Source organism: Tamandua tetradactyla, chromosome 10 (assembly GCF_023851605.1).
Source record: "Tamandua tetradactyla isolate mTamTet1 chromosome 10, mTamTet1.pri, whole genome shotgun sequence".
Lineage (NCBI taxonomy): Eukaryota > Metazoa > Chordata > Mammalia > Pilosa > Myrmecophagidae > Tamandua > Tamandua tetradactyla.
The window spans coordinates 59,681,475-59,699,666 of NC_135336.1; the positions used below are offsets into that span (position 1 = coordinate 59,681,475).

An 18,192-nucleotide genomic window follows, 5' to 3' on the forward strand; every position below is an offset into this window, starting at 1 on the left:
AGACCTGGGGACAATTTGCTCTCAGATCTCTTCCTAGATCTTCAATGTTCCACTCACTATCACAAAGGATTGACTCCCGGCACAGGGAAGAGGTTGGAGGGTGATGCCAGGAAGCAGGAAGAAGCCAGGATATTTCTCCAACTACTCTGCTTTGTGTCCCATCACATAGTGATTTCCTGATATTATTAATCTCTGGTTTGCTCCATCATCTCCTTCTGATGGCTGTCCTAGCTCTTCCATCACTGTGTAACCAATTTGTACAGTAAGTTTGCTGTTTTAAGCACTCAGAGTAGTTTTTGTTTACCTGGTTGGAATGTGACAGATACAGTCCTGCCTGTGAGAAGTGGTCCCAGGAAATGAATCTTCAAGAAAGGATTGTTGTTCTCCAGTACACCTAATGGGGGAGGCTGAGCAAGTACAGGCATTGCCCTGATGAGGCACCCTCCAGGCTCAATTGGCTCTCATGACCTCTTGACTCATCATGGACCCAGCTGTTGATGTGCTTCCTCAACTTCAACACAGCGATTTTTACTGTCATAATCCTGCTGTCCTTCAGATTCAGGTTAAATGGGACATGAAGGTGAATATCACAAATTTCTTGCCGCTGTATGCCTGGTATTCTTGGCCCGACATAGTTTTGTGTTTCTTTAGTGGCTTTTTGACAGATTGTGTATTTGGAATACAACGGGGCATCATTATTTTTCACTGCTTTGTTTGCATTGGACAGGTTGTTTTTGCTCTGGTGCAATATTTAATATTCATTGGCTGATGGAATTTGTGTTTGAGATTGGTGGGGAGTCCTTAACAGTTGCCCAGAATACCTATGCTGTGAGTTCGTTTAAAGACAAAGAATTAAACTTGGTGTTTGGACTAAAATTTAGCATGGCTAGAATTGGAGGTACAGTAGACATGAACCTTATGGGATGGCTGTTTTGTAAGATTGAAACTTCACTGGGTTCTGCAGGTTGCACAACCCTTGGTGTCATGCTCATGACCCAGGGTATGATGTATTCTTTCAATAATCTCTTCATTGGCCATTGCTTACGTGGATCAGATGACAGAAAGAACCCTTCACAAACAAACAAACAAGGAACAGGAAAAATGGGTGAAATTATTAAGCTGATGGATGTGAAGGACTTCCCTTTACCCCTGTGGCTCATATTCATCATCTGTGCTTGCCATTATGTGGCACTATCCCTTTTTATTGGACTGGGGAAAGTTATCTTTACAGAGAAATTTGCATTTCCCTCCCAGGCAGCAAGTGCAATGAATAGTCATATCAGCTCCTGTGTTCCCAATATTTGGGTTCCTGGTGGATAAAACAGGAAGGAGCATCATTTGGGTTCTGCATGGGGTGGTGACCACTCTTGCTCTCCACATAATGTTGACCTTTAAAATGTTGTGGATCCCTTCGGTTGTGATGTGTCTCATGAGATTCTCCTATTCATTGCTTACCTTTGCATTGTGGCATTTGTAGTTCTTTAACGTTATCTGGAAACTATGTTTGGCTTCAGGCAGTCCATTCAGAATCTTGGGTTGGCGATTATTTCCATCATAGCTAGCATACTGTTGAATACTTGGGGATATTTATTTTTAGATGTTTTTTTCATTGCCTGTGTTTCTTTGCTCGTTTTATCTGTAATTCATATTATATTTGGTGATTCGTGCCTAAGGTGGTGTTCTAGTTTGCTAGCAGCTGGAATGCAACACACCAGAGACAGATTGGCTTTTAATAAAAGGGGATTTATTTTGTTGGTTCTTCAGAGGAAAGGCAGCTAACTTTCCACTGAGGCTCTTTTCTTACGTGGAAGGCACAGGATGGTCTCTGCTGGTCTTCTCTCCAGGCCCCTGGGTTCCAACAACTTTCCCCGGGGTGACTTCTCCAAAGGCCTGGGCTGAGCTGCAAGTGCTGTGATGAGGAATGCTGAGCTGCTAGACTGTGCTACATTGCGTTCTCTCATTTAAGCACAAGCCAATTAAGTTAAACGTCACTCATTGCAGCAGACACGCCTCCTAGCCGACTGCGGATGTAATTAGCAACAGATGAGATTCACCTACCATTGGCTCATGTCCACAGCAACAGAACTAGGTGCTTTCACCTGGCCAAGTTGACAACTGAATCTAACTACCACATGTCCACCCCTTGTCAACTTGGCAGCTACTCACATCACCTTAAACAGGTACAAAATATTCTCTTCTGGCTGTGGACCTGTGAATCTCAAAATAAGTCCGGTGCCAATATGCAAAGGAGGATAGTCAAAGGATACAGATTTTCATTTCCATAGGGAGAAATTGGAAGGAAGATCTGCAGGCAAACACCATTGGATTTCCAAGTCTGAAAGTCATTTATCCTTCGGCTGTAGAAAGTGGCAGTCCCACCCCTTCCAAGGGCCTATGCAGTGGCCGGCCTCTTTCCAAATCAACCTTGGGGAACATCGAGGAGACCACCTCTGGGCTCCACTCTCTCCAAGCATCAGGGCCACCCCTGGGCTCTCTGCCATTTCTGGGGCGCACGCTCAACCCCTCCACATGGTGGCAGCCAGGCTCTCCCAGTCCCCTAAGGAGCGTGCTACGCCTTTTCCAAGGCCCGAGGCTGCACAACTATTCCACTGCAATGAGAGGGGAGACTCATCCTCGCCCTTCAGGGTAAACTCACCCTCTCCACACATACAGGTGGGTCCACTCTCCTGGCGGAGGTTTCTTGGCTTCAGACCCGAACTTCCATGGTTCTCACTCTGCAAACTCCAATCTCTCCCTTTTGTGTCCTCCTTTGTCAAGATTGGCAGTGGTTTCATTTACACCAACAGTCTCTTCAAGCCCTCCAAGACTTCTCCATCAATCTCTTCACAGTTCCTCCAAAGTCTTCCCCTTAGCCACCCAAAACACAGTTCCAACAGATCTGGCATTTGCAAGCCGCAGCAGCACCCCACTCCTGGTACCAAGATGTATTAGTTAGGGTTCTCTAGAGAAACAGAACCAACAGGGAACACTTGCAAATATAAAATTTATGAAAGGGTCTCACGTGACCGTAGAAACGCAGAGTCCAAAATCCACAGGGCAGGCTGCGAACCGATGACTCCAATGGATGGCCTGGACGAACTCCACAGGAGAGGCTCACCAACCAAAGCAGGAATGGAACCTGTCTCCTCTGAGTCCTCCTTAAAAGGCTTCCCATGATTGGATTTAGCATCACTAATTGCAGGAGACACTCCCCTTTGGCTGATTACAAATGGAATCAGTTGTGGATGTAGCTGACGTGATCATGACCTAATCCTATGAAATGTCCTCATTGCAACAGACAGGCCAGCGCTTGCCCAATCATATGAACAGGTACCACAACTTGGCCAAGTTGACACCTGTCCCTAACCATGACAGGTGGTAACTTCAATTATTCTGTAAGGCAAAGGGAAGAAATAAAACTTTCTTCTCATACGGAATGAGAAGTTTAAAAACTATGTTCCAAGAAGGTGACTTCCCACACCCTTGTTTAAAAACCTCCATTTTTTTAAATTTAGACTTTAGTCATTAGGAAAAATAATGGACTGAAAAGCTATTATATCTATATTCTGAATATACTGTTTTCAAAGTATATTTGTGAGGATTATTTTAGCCCATGTCTTTTGTATTGGAAGTAGCTGAAGAATTGTATTTTAGAATATACTAATCCATTTGAAGACTTTAGAAAATTGATATGGAGTATCCAAATAGATATTTCAATAAAGACAATAAATAATGGAAAATATTGCATCTTGTACTGAGAAAATTTTCGCTAAGTTTGTGTTATGGAAATGGCCTTTTCTTTATCTTAAAGCCAAAAAAAAAAAGTGGCTTTTTGTGGGGGTAGAAGGGTTATTTTATACAGAATAAACTATGGCATTAAAACTTACTATTCCTTTTTGTAATAGGGAATAATAATAAGGGATATATGAAAGCTTGTTTTACAGGGAAGTTCTTTAGATTTACAAAAAGCAGATTGATTTTTGCACTCTTGAGTTATAACAGGTTGCTGAACAGTGGCCCTTTTGGGCTTCTTTGTCTCTCTGTTATTGAGGACCTTAATTACTAAGGGACACAATTTTGTAGTTCTAAGTTTTATGCTATAATAACTTAAAAGTGTCGTTCAGATTATAATGACAATCACATGTTAGGGCACAAATGTAGGAATGGCCTCCTTGCAGACTGAAATGAGAAATTTAGTATTCAATGATATCACAACCACCTGCATTACTGAGACTCTAGGATGCAAGGTAACCTGCTGCATTCTGTGACTCTACCACTTCGGGAGTGAGAACGATTGCAACCTCTTCAGTAGAGGTTCAAAAAGTAAGTCTTTTTCTGAAGGACTTACAAAAAAAAAATGAACTCAAGGTTTTGTATTCAGTTCAAAACACAGGTAGAAAACCCAAACACTTTCATGATAGTTTTAAATAAGATTATAAAAATCTGTTTTACACATAGGGCAGGTACAGCTGGGGATCAGGACAAACGTGTTATGGTACACGTTGGAGAATGATGGAGCAACTTTGTCAAGTTTCTTATGTTAACCTGAGGATATTAGTGAGGAAAAGATGACACACTTAGACTCAGCCATAAATGCTTTGGTATTATCAGATGAAACTGTAAACCCTGAACTCTTATATTTTCTTTAGATTAATTTGCCATTTCATATATGTTTATTTTAATATTTTGTTGTTCATTTTTAAAGGGCAGTAGTGTAACCAATGAGTGTTCCTGGGGCACCTGCTGAAAGCTAAGGAGAAACATTGTTCTCTCCTGTATTAACTTGTCACCTATTTTTCTCATATACTGCTTGATAATCTCAATTACCTTTCCAAGAAAATTTCCCTAGAAGGTATACGCTTCTTGAGGTAAGGGACTATGTAGCTTCTTTGCAGGCTTTATAACCCAGTACACAAAACAGGTGCTCTAAAATATTACTATCATATATTAAGATAAATTTAATTCCATTTTAGATATTTTTATTTAGCTGAAAAGAATAATTAAATTATTAAAAAATAATTGATGTGGTTAATAAGGATAACTTATGTCAACTTAGGTGTCAAGAGTTCACCTTAGAGCCCATTCATCTATTTTGATTTTGCTGCTTGTGCTTTGGATATAAAGTCTAAGAAACCCTTGACACAGAAACACAGGATCCTGAAGATGCTTCCCTAAGTTTTCTTCTAGGAGTTTTATAGTTTGGGCTCTTATATTTAAGTCTGATCCAATTTGAGTAGATTTTTGTATAGGGTGTGAGGTAGGGGTTCTCCCTCATTCTTTCACAAATGAAGAGCCAGTTTTCCCAGCACCATTATGTACAGAGATTATTCTTTCTCATTTCCCTCCTTGTCAAAAATCATTTGGGCATATATGTGAGGGTTGATTTCTGAGCTCTCAATTTGATTCCATTGGTCTATACATCTGTCCTTGTGCCAGTATCTTGCTGTTTCGATTACTGTTATTTGGAAGAAGTTTTTATGATCAGGTAGTATGTGTTCTCCAACTTCATTCTTCTTTTTTAAAATGGCTTTGGTTATTTGGCACCCTTACTCTTCCATTTAAATTTGATGATTGGCTTTTCAATTTCTTCAAAGAAAGCTGATGAAATTTTCTTTTGTGTCTCAATGGACTTTATCACGAAAGTAAAACAACAACCTATACAATGGGAGAAAATATTTGAAACTGCAGATCTCATAAAGGTTTGATACTCAGATAGGTAAAGAAATCCTTCAACTAACAGAAAGACAAGCAACTCAATTTTTAAAAAAGGAGTAAAAGACATGAATAGACATCTTTCCAAAGAAGATATACATATGGCCAAAAAGCACATGAACAGTGCTCAATATCATTAGCCATTAGGAAAATGCAAATCAAAACCACAATAAAATACCCTTTCATACCACGTAAAATGGCTTCTATTAAAAAAAAAACAGAAAATTATGCTTTAGAGAGGATGCAGAGAAATAGAAACACTAATTGATTGCTCGCAGCAATGTAAAATGGTGCAGCTGCTGTGGAAGGCAGTTGCGAAGTTCCTAGAAAGTTAAGTATAGAATTACCATATGACCAATCAATCCCAGTCGTAGGGATATATCAAAAGAATTGAAAGCAGGGATTTGAACAGATACTTTCCCAGTGATGTTCATAGCAGTATTACTTAAATTGCTAAAATATGGAAGGCAACCAAGTGTCCAACAACCAACAAATTACCTGGGGATAGGATGGGGATAGGATATAGGAAGTTAAGGCTTAAAATGTACACAGTTCATATTTGGAATGATAGAACTGTTTTGGCAATGAATAGTGGTAATGGTAGTACAACATTGTGAATGTAATTAAAAACACTGATATACATCCTAAATATGGTTAAAAGGGGAAATGTTAGGTTGTATATACGGTAATAGAATAAAAAAGTTAAAAAAAAATGCACGAAACAGAGAACTTTAAGTCAAACAATGGACTGTAATGAATGTACAATTATAAAGATGTGCTTTCATCAGTTGTGACAAATGTATCACACTAGTGCCAGGCGTTAATAATAGGATGTTATATGGGAATACTGTATTTTATGCATGAGTGTTCTGTAAACCCAAAATTGCTCTAATAAAAATCAAAATTAAGTACATCTTAGGATGTACTTTCATGAAAAGATTGCTGTCTTGTATATCAGGAGTACTGGCATCTCCTTCCAGCTCAGTGACAAACACCGAGAGTGATTCAGGATGTCAACCCACTCTGCACCTGGCCTCCTCCCCTAGTGAAGATGAGAATTGGACCAGCTAACTTTAGGCCTGAAGGTAAGATTTCAGAATTCCATGAGATAATCTAGGGCTCCACTCACATTTTTAGTTCTCCTAAATCAGCATGGTCCTGTTATTCTTGCTGAGATAGTCTCTTTAAAATGCATTGATTGTTGATAATAATCTCTTTAAACGGCTTTGTAATTCTCAGAAGAAAGGCCTTGTAGAAAGAGGAAATATATAATTAATTAAAGGAATCCAGATGGCACATAATAAACAGAAACATTCTGGTGTTGTATCATCCTGTTGTAGTTCAAAGATATTTTGAAAAAAGGAAAATAAAAGAGTGCTAATAGTTTTGAAAGCACTGGCTTCCCTTCAGCATTGATGATTAACATTTCTGGTTATTTTCTATGATCTTATGATTGAAAGTTTGAATAAATCTCAATCTAATGTGATACTAGCCTTTTAGCCTCAGTCAAAACCTCCATAGTCAGAAAGAGTGTCAAACTCTCAACATAATTCGCAATTACAAGGTTTCTCATGCAAATAACAATCCTATCTTTTTTGGTTTTAAATGGGAGATCTACAAGCATGGTAATTGCCTCTTGGTAGGATACTTTTTTTTTGAAGGGGTCAAATTTAAACCATCTGCAGACAGATGGAAGGGAAAGTGGAATTAGGGCTGTTACAGAAAACTTCTGCAGCTGTCAGGGTGTGATTGAGACAGTTCTAATGGTTCAAATAGCAACAGGGAATACGATTTACTGGGAGAAAAAAACAAAAAAAGGAAAAAGCAGAGCTTGTGGGGAAAGAAGCATCCTTCTCCTAGCTGGTTGTCTTGACAAACGTGCTGTTTTGGACTCATCATTGCTGAACACTGCTCCCCTGGGCCCCGGCTGCTGAATGTACTCAAAGTGTTTGGTGTCCTTTCCCTTTGAAAAGCCATACTGGGACTTCCAATCATACAGGAGAATAACCAACTCATGCCACAAGCACTGATTTCTCACACGTCCCTCGTCCACCCACATTTTTCCTGTCCTGATCATAGCCCAGTCTCCTGTGTTAGCCTCTGAGGGGGAGTAGAGAAAGAACAAAGGGGACCAGTAATACCACAGGGCTTGGGCATTCTGTGAAATATGACAAAACTAGCCTGTACAGTAAAGGCTAACCTGACTCAGACAGGGGTCTTCTGGAGACACCAGCCCATTTTCTACTGGATACACAACCCAGTCCCTTCTCAGTTTCTGGCTCCTTCAATTGACCCTCATTCTGGTCTTTTTACTTGTTTAATTTTTGGTTTCCATCTCAAATGGGTTCTTGGAACATCAGATTCCCATAAAAAAAGAAGAGAAACAGTGAAAAGACATACAAAAGAAATGTTTATGACATGTGCATTCACCTAATGGCCATGATTTGCATTGTTTTGTTGTAGTTTGGGGGTTCTTTTTCCTGATGAAATCTTTGTGATTTTTGACTAGTTATAAAAAGAATTTCATATTAAAATTCCTTGCCATGGCCAAACTAGCCTACTTCTTGTTTTGCAGGTGGGATTCCCAAATCCACAAATATGTGCAGTGCATTCCTCCTGCTGAAGATGCTCAGATACTTTCTTCCTTTATCTCAATCTTTCTCATCTTTTAAGACTTTTCAAAACCAATTTTTTTCCCACTAAACATAGCACCTATTACCTACTGCTCTTATAAATCTGACAGTAAATCTTGCCTGGGACTGTTATCTTTTTGAACATGGACAACTTCCCCAACTAGACTCTTAACCTTTCAGTGGCAAAGCTATTGGGACCTGCTTGTCAATATTTACATCTTTTAAAGCATCGTACATAGCACAGGAGATTTTACGGGATGATAACAATTTGATGCCCCATTTGGAATGTCACATTTGAAATGAAAACGCAGTTTAAAAAATGCTTGTAGAAATAATTTCATCATGTAATATTTTCAAGATATCAGGGTAAAAGTATGTTCAAAACTAAAAATCTTGTGGGCTTAAGTTTCACCGTTTATCACAACTAAGTTGTATTCAAGTTTGTACTCTTCTAAAGCACAGCTCCTTTCCAACAAGAGTGTGTACTCACTTATGTGCAATGCAGGTCTCAGAGCAAGAAGGAGAAAGTGGTTTAACTTTATAACTTTGGAAATAAAAATAATTGTCATTCCTGGATTCATAGGCAGAAAGTAGATGGGAAACCAAATTGAAAGAAATAACTCGCTAGAATAAACTCTGAAGTTGATATCACATATGCTTTCTGAGCACAAGTTACCACTGTGCTGAAAAATCTGGAGCAGAAGGGACTAAATAGGGACCTTCTCCATCGGGCCATTTGAGTCAGGAGTGAGTTGGCAATGTTGATGGCTACCCAAGAGCAACACAGAAGTGCTTCAAGTGTCAGTAGAGTTTCAGGAGTACGAAAAAACTAGGAAAAAAAAAAGCAGAGTAATCATTAATTTGAGACCTATTTATACAATTATGCTGATAGTTGGACCTTCATTTATTCCTGGAAGGAAGGGAGTTGAGAAATTGAAGATAACGCTACTTGGTTTCTGTTAGTGCTTGGTTATATTGGCACTATTTCGAGGGCTTTACATATAATAATTGTTACAATAATCTTAATTATAATAACCTTATTATCCTGATTTTTCAGATGAAAAGTAGAGGTGCAGAGGGCTTAAGCAACATATACAACTCACATAATGGCCAGAGAGTGGAGGAATTAGGATTCAAATGCAGTTAATTTGGATCCAGGGCCCATGCCCATAACCATTACACTAAACCGTTATGTGTATTTGATTTCAAGCAGTTGTTTGGTGAAGACTGGACAAGGATGGGACAGATTCTAAGTTTGCAGTTGGTTCTGAATAGAACTATTGGACTTGGAGAGTAGTGGATAAAAGCAGACAACCAGTACATTTGTACAACCAGTAGATTTCTCTCTGGCAGTGAATGAGGAGATTTGTGCCTGAGCATGTTTTGATGCACGTTTAAAATCCTTGCTTGATAATATGCCGTGTCCTTGGCCTTTAGTACTCTAGGATGCCAGCAGTTACATTTGTCCAAGAATAGCTCAGGAAGGCACAATTCCCTCCAAATCCCTGACTGCTGGGCAGTTGTGGTTATGATGTTGATATGAAGTCCTTGTTTCGTAGTGGTTCCTTCCTCAATCTGGAGATGCCCTGTGCTGTCAATAAAGATGCCTGGATTTATTTGCAAATAGTGTCACTTGATTGATTACCAGAGAAGGCAATGAACACTGAGTGCATGTCCAGCCCACACTCCACTCTAACAAATTCCATAACCACAATATTTAAAGAAACACACATTCCTTGTCCGGGACTTCTCGCTCAGCGTCAAGCCCCCGGCCGGCGAAGGGGACAGAGGAGAGAGAGACAGACGCAGACAAACCGGTCCTGGCGGTAGAAAACGAGTCCAGAATACGCAGCAGTTGTGAGTACAGACTTTTACTGGAGCTAAGCTTGCATTCTTTGTAACAGGTTCCGCGCGGGCTAAAATACCCCACGGGGGAGCAACCTCTATGCGGCCGTCAGGTACGGCTCCCTGCGGGTCGTCTCCCCTCCCCGTCCGGGTAACGCCTTTATATACAAAATCCAAACCCAATGGGCTAACGCCACGTATACAAGGGTGATTGGTAGACAGGGCAGGCGGGCGCGTACGTCATACGCGGAGGCAGGATGCGGGCGCCATCTTGGCTCACTCGATGGGCGGGGGGAACTCTAGGGCAGGCTGCGGCGTGTCCACTAGGCCCGACCCGGGAGGCGGCTCTCCACATCTCCCCCTTTTTTATTCATTTTGACCCAGTGTCTCCATTGATGAGTGTGCTCCCATGAGCCTGAGAGGCCCACTACATGATTTGGTGCTTTGGGGAGTCTGGACTAGGCTCCAGCCATCTTGCGGCTGAACCTCTGGCACCGACCAGAATGCTCACCTCATATAGAGACCGGAGAGCCCGTGAGCTGGAAACCACGTGACTCTCCCTGCAGTGCTTCGCCTCGCAACTGGGTTGAGAGGGGGTTAGGAGAGCGGCAACCAGAGTCGAGGGTGTCATTAAGCATCTCTGTGCAATGGCTTGAGTCTAGCCTGGCCAGGACCGTGACTCTGCCTAGAGATCCGCTTATGACCAAAATTGTGACTACTGGTGCCGCCTTTTATACCCGGGACATAGCCATGGGCTTCGCTGCAGCTTTTGCTTTCGAGTGTCCCGCCCTGAGCGGCCGGGCAGCGTTGCGGTTGTTGCCAGTCTCTTCAGGGGCGAGTGACATAGCTAGCATCGTAGCGACACGCAATTGCTGCTGCGTCCGGAATAGACGTTCTAACAAGCACTTAACAATGAGAAATCCCACTAACAACCCCACAGCAAAAAGAATCCAAGTGGTCAAGTTGGGCCAGGAGAACCATGAGGTGACCTGGTCCCATAAGCTTTTTACAGTCGTAGCTATAGAGGAGAAATCAAAGCTAACAGGGGTTAATTTGACATTCCCTAGTTCCTGAAGTCCTGATTCCACCTGTCGGGAAAGATTGGTAAAGTTTGGGAGGTAGGTGTTTTTGAGCCAATCATGAAGAGCCATCGGGTGTCACATGTTTGTTGAAGTACTCTCCAGAGTCCATCTACTTCTTGTCCAAGTTCTTCTATCTCCTGCTGGAGCTTTAGAATAGCTTGGGAATTTAAGTCCAGCATTCGACTGTGATGTAGTAGCGCGTCTCGGGTAATGTTGGCCAAGGTATTGACTGTCTCCATCGTTAGGGTGAGCTGATCTGTTGTCCAGGCCTGAAGCACCGCTTGTCCCACCGCCGGGACAAACAAGAAGGCTGTCATCCCGATGGTGTTCCTCAGCCAACTTTTTATGCTTCTTGGTGACCTGTGACTTTCCGCGGTGATCAGGCGCGAAAAGACTACCGTGAACTCCAGAAGCGCGTCCTCACCAGCAGGTCGAGCGAAGAGATTCCCCGTACGGGCCACCACTTGTCCGGGACTTCTCGCTCAGCGTCAAGCCCCCGGCCGGCGAAGGGGACAGAGGAGAGAGAGACAGACGCAGACAAACCGGTCCTGGCGGTAGAAAACGAGTCCAGAATACGCAGCAGTTGTGAGTACAGACTTTTACTGGAGCTAAGCTTGCATTCTTTGTAACAGGTTCCGCGCGGGCTAAAATATCCCACGGGGGAGCAACCTCTATGCGGCCGTCAGGTACGGCTCCCTGCGGGTCGTCTCCCCTCCCCGTCCGGGTAACGCCTTTATATACAAAATCCAAACCCAATGGGCTAACGCCACGTATACAAGGGTGATTGGTAGACAGGGCAGGCGGGCGCGTACGTCATACGCGGAGGCAGGATGCGGGCGCCATCTTGGCTCACTCGATGGGCGGGGGGAACTCTAGGGCAGGCTGCGGCGTGTCCACTAGGCCCGACCCGGGAGGCGGCTCTCCACAATTCCTTATGGTTATTAGATGGTGGAAATACTCACCACATTCATGCATCACATGTTGGTATTTTGTCAGATGTTTAACATTGTGAATGAACCATTACTCCAAGCAATTTATTTGGATTAAAATTAAAATTGTAAATATTCTCAATGCTACAAAATACCAACAACTTAAATATTGACCATATCTGCTCCTAATTTACTTCCTATTTAGTAGGTGAATAAAGTCTCTATATCCAAATATGCTGCCTTGTGTTTATCTCTCAACTCCATATTCTTTTATAAGATGGTCAGTTCAACTTTCATCTTTCTTTTTAAAGATTCCAAATTGTTGTTTGTTCTCTACTGAGGAGTCTCTCCCACAGCCTTATTTTTACATTTATTGCCCATTACCCTTCACCTCTGCCTTTCCCATTATTGTATTTCTCCTCCAAGAGATGATTTTCTTTAGTTTTCTTATCATTTCCTTCATCTATCACAAAAAGTGTTATATTACAAGGCAATATTAAGCTAAAATTCAGGTATATAGAGCTTTCAATTTAAGTTGTAACAAAGAACCGATAAACTTATTTCACTTTTTCCTGGAATTCAGTGAAGTGACAGTACACAAGTACAATGACCAAATTGAGTGTAATGAGGCTTCCATTAGAATAAATATTTAATTAATTTCTCAATAACAGAATTCAGATAGAATTAATTGGCAGATGAATCAGCTGGAAAGAACCCCAGACTTAAAGCAAATACTGAAGAAAACTTCAACAAATAAAAATGCATTGTTGTGGATGAAAAAAAATACACAATACCAACATGAAACATTAAAAAATTAGTTTGAAAGAAAAGTCTAGGTTACTACCAGAATATAATCTAAAATAAAAGACGAAAATGTAAGTAAAAGCAGCATTACAGATAAAGTCGATCAATCCAGAAGGTCAATGTCTATGAAATAGAAATTCCAAAAAGGCAGAAGAAGAAAATGGAGGGTGTGCTAGACAGAACAATAGCCCACTAATGACGCTCACCTTCTAATTTCTAGGACCTGTGAATATACTACCTGACACAGCAAAATGGACTTTGCTGGCGTGCTAAATTAAAAATCTTGAGATGGGAAGAGTACTGTATTACCTGTGTGGGCCAAATGTAATCACAAGGATCCTTATAAGAGGAAGGCAGAGGACCAGAGTCAGAAAAGAAAATATGATAGAGGAATCAGAAGGGGGAGTGATGCAAAGAAGGGGCCACAAGGTAAGGAATGCCCTCTAGAATCTGGAAAAGGCATGGGAACTGATTCTATCCTAGAACTTCTAGAAAGAATGCAGCCCTTTTGACATCTTGATTTTAAGACTTCTGTCCACCAGAATTGTAGGATAATATGCATTGTTTTAAACCATAAAGTTTGTGGCAATTCTTAATAGCAGCAAAAGGAAGCTAATACAGAGGGAATAAAAGAATCAAGGGAAAAATAGAGTAGAAATTTCTAGAGCTAATAAAGGAAAGTACTTTTAAGTTTGAATGAATCCACAGAGTGTCAAACAGCATTCAAAAAACACACATATACATACACACACAAATAGAAACATTCTCATAAAATTTAGAGCAAGAGAAAATCTGAAAACTTCCTGGCAGGGAGATAGCAATTCAAAAGCTAACATTAAGCTAATCTAAAATGCTACCTCCAAAGGATCAATTTGAAGATAGACATCATATTTCTAATAAGCATCTTTGGATCGCTAGAAGATGATGTCACAATGCCTTCAAGTTCTAGGATAACTAATTTAAAAAATTGATATCTACCTTTGGGCAAACTATTAGTTAAAGTGAGAAAAAGGCAATTTGGAAATATAAATCTCAGAAAATTTACCTCTTGCAAATCTGTCCTTACAGAATTACTTAAAATTGTGCTCTAGCAAAGTAAAGCATGAATATGAGAAAGAAAAAAATTGGGAATCCAAGAACTTACGTAACAGACTCAGGAAACTAAAGTGTAGAAATCTCTGGATAACAGGTAAGTAATAATGTACAAACCAAGAAATTCCAATATAGATTTTTGCAACGTTTCCTTTGTAGAAGTTGTACCTAACATGATGCCTCAGGTCATACACATTTCAAAAGGTTTTTGGGATTACACTTCTATAACACAGAAAGTACCATCATTTTATTCGCATATGTATTTCAAATAAATATGTCCCTCCAAACACACATTGGGAATTTGTCCTCTCCCCTCAGTACTTCCTTTTGGGGAAGACTCTGTGAAGGTCTGTGAATGGGTGGTAAGGATACCATCAACTCTACTGAGTTTTGCTGGGGATGTCTGGGGAATTTGTGGGTACTTCCCTGGGTTTCCTCCTCCTCGCACTTGTGGATGTAGAATCTCGATGCTACATTGCATTTTAGGAGCAAGAAAAAGAACAAAAGGATGAGGATTGAATTAGATACTTCCTAAGGTCCCTTTGTGTTCTAATATTCTGTGATTCTGGAATCTCTCCTATAGTCTGAATCTAATATATGTAGATATGCAGAAATAATAGATAAAATTATGAAATTTTATGAAAGGTTCTATCTATGCATACTTATTCATAGTCTGAATAAATTTCTAGTCTGATTAAATGATTATATTTCATGTTAATTAACCGTAGCATGTCTACACATACGTACACCTATTTATAATTTTATTTAAGTTCATTTTATAAAGATAAAGTGATTATTTTTTTAAATGGAATCAATTAGATTGGAGTCACCTTGAATCTGGAAGTTTATAAATCTTACAGTTTAACCTCTAACATCCTTCATCTCAATCCAAATTTTTATTCTGGGTTTGACTATGCTAAAGTTATACATTGTAAAATACATTGTATTCAGGAAGATGCTCTGGGAAAAATACGGTGCATTACAAAGGGATAGCCTTTTCTTTGAGGATCTTAATCAGCTACCCTCATCCTTGAAAAAAAAAAGGAACTAAGAACACTTTACGCTTGTTAATACAACTATTGTAAGAGTAGAGAAAGTAGACACTTCATAATGAAGCAAGCCGAATATGCTTTGCTTTCTGTCATGCCACTTCTATAAAGAGGATTACCAGCTAAAATCGAGATCACAAACTTTATTCCATCCCAGATTATGACAATCTTGAAAAGCAATTGCAATCAAACTGACTTAAAAGTAAGAGGGAAGATGCTTATAAATAGGAAAGTATACTGAACAACTTGCTACCCAAATTGTTCAATTAAAAGCTTTAGTAGGAAGGTTTATTAAGAATGTAGTGTTGCAGAGTCAGAGAAAGGATTATGAACCAATTCTCACAAATCATATTAACATTCTTATTAAATGAGATGAAATGTAAGGAGAAAAAAATGCTTCTTAACAATCCCTTTTTTGTTTAGGATTTGTTAACAAACCTTAAGGTTAATAAACCTTAACAATCCCTATTTTTCAGTATATTCTTTGAATCTCCCTTCAAAGGTGAATTTTGTTTTTATATAAATGTCCAATTTATTTATGGGAATTTTCCTATATATTTTTCTTAATTTGCAATTTGAAATGTTCGTTTTAACTTTCTAAAGATTATGGACATTTCCACATATTTTAATTTACTGGAAAGTGCATAAGCTGATATCTCATTGTGGTTGTGCTGGAGCCCCAGCAGAATGACCAGTTGGGGACAACAGAGGATTAGTGAACTGAACTTAACTGCTCTCTACTCACCAAACCTCCATGAGCTTTTAAGTACAAATGCCCCATATCTGTTCCTTTGGAAATATGGCTAAATGTTAAAAATTTTCCCAAAATCTTGGGAGCATTCCAAAATCTTGACAACATTTAATACTATTTCTTAAAGAAAACAAGCCAATTTCCATCAAAGCCAGCCCTAAGCTCAAATCAGGTAAGTCGCTATTTGTACATGAATTTAAGATGTGCTTACAGGTCACACTGTCATCATCAACCTTTCAAACTATCTGAAATTCCCTGATGTGGCATCAGACCTCCCCCAAATATAGCAGTCTTCCTAGAATTAACAACGAATTAACATAAATTATTATGCATCTTGTATTTTTCAGGAAATAATATATTGGTTCACCAAGGCATGTCGTGGAGGATATATGCATTTTACTAAGATAGTTTATATGTTACAAAGCATATTTTCATCTGTTACCCATTTGACGGCTATCAATTGATCAACTGGAAGAAATTATAATATTTTAAAGGTGATGAGCCTAAGTTTAAACCTGTTGGTAAAGATTAAAAAAACGTGTCCAGTAAGTAAATGAAGCAGGACCAAAATCCAAATCGTCAGGCTCCTATTCCAGTGATACAAAGCCCGATCTCTTAAGCTCTGGAGATGTATGGCTGAAGATAGGAATGGGTCTTTTGCTTATGGAGGTATGATTGTTTAATTTATGGCAACAATCACATGTGCAGAGTAGGTTCATTGTCGAAACTATTATTTCACTTTAACCAATTATTTGTCTTCAAAGAACTAAAAAATAATTCAAGGCTTTTATTTATTTATTTTTTAAATTTGGCTTATGTGAAATGGTATCTCCTTGTGGTTTTGATTTGCATATCCCTAATGACTAATGATGTTGAACACTTTTCATGTGCTGATTCGCCACTTATATAACTTCTTTGGAACAATGTCTATTCAAGCCTTTTTCCTATTTTTATATTAGATTATTTGTCTTTATTTTCTGGAGTTGTAGGAGTTCTTTATATATCCTGGATATTAAAACATTATCAGATATGTGGTTTCCAAATATTTTCTTCCATTCACTATACTGTAGGGTTTTTTCTTTCACTTTTATGAAAACAGGAACTCAAACAGACATTTGCATACAATGTTTTTAGCGCACACAATTGCTAAAAGAAGGAAACAACCCAAGTGTCCATCAACAGAAAAATGAATTAAAAACCCACAATACATGATATATACATACAATGGAATATTATTCAGCCATAAAAAAGGAACAAAGTCTGATATAGGTTGCAACATGGATGACCCTTGGAAATATGTTGAGTGAAATAAGCCAGATACAAAAGGACAAATATTGCATAAATTCGCTTATATGAAATAAATAGAATATGTAAATTTGTAGTGACAGAAACCTGAAGACAGGTTAACAGGGACCTCAGTGGGGATAGAGATAAGGGATTTAATGCTCAATTAGCATAGATTTTCTCTTTGGGGCAATAGAAAAGTTTTGGTAAGGGATGGTGGTGATTGTAACACAACACTGTAAATGCAATTAACATCCTTGAATTTTATATTTAAAAGTGCTAAAATGGGAAAATTTAGGTTATATATACACCAGAAAAATGTAAAAAAACCATAGAACTATACAATATGAAGAATGAGCACTATGTGAACTATGAAGTTTGGTTAAGAATATAGGTCCAAGAATATTTTTTCATCAATTGCAAAGAGGTACGATACTAATACAACTATTAATAATAGGGGAAACTGTGTGTGTGATGATTTTTCTGGAAACCTATACTTTCTCTAATAAAAAATGCAAAAAAATATTTCTTAAGATGAAGTAAAGGGATAGGAATATTTATCGAGTAGTACTTACATGCCAAGCATGGTGCTGAGCACTTCATAACATCTCATGACTTAGATTTCTTCAGACACAGGATTTTTTTGGAAGAAATTTAACTGGCAGGTAATCCCACAAAGAAGTAATGAGGCAACTAGGGGAGTTAGTGCTAAAGGAAGAGTTGTCAATAAAGAGTGGGTTACCACTATGAGAAACTGGGGCTCAGGCCTCCTGGGAAATGTTTCTCTTAAGTATAGGAAGCTGGGGTATGTACCCCATCCATTGGCTTTTAGAACTATGCCCTGAGGGTGTTATTCATCTCACACTTCCAAGCTGCCCTGTTGGCAGAATGTGCGAGCTTCCTGAAGCATCTATGAAGCTAGAGATGCAGAGAAGCAGGCCCTTGGAGTAGTTTTCATCTAGGGTACATGGAAGTTCTACACAAATGTGACCAGTAACGTAGGTTGGGTTA

The 18,192-nt window shown here is 39.4% G+C and overlaps 1 pseudogene; it reads left to right on the forward strand.

Moving 5' to 3' along the window:
* Positions 1 to 203: 203 nt before the first annotated feature.
* Positions 204 to 3,440, forward strand: LOC143647948 (lysosomal dipeptide transporter MFSD1-like; annotated as a pseudogene).
* Positions 3,441 to 18,192: the final 14,752 nt, after the last annotated feature.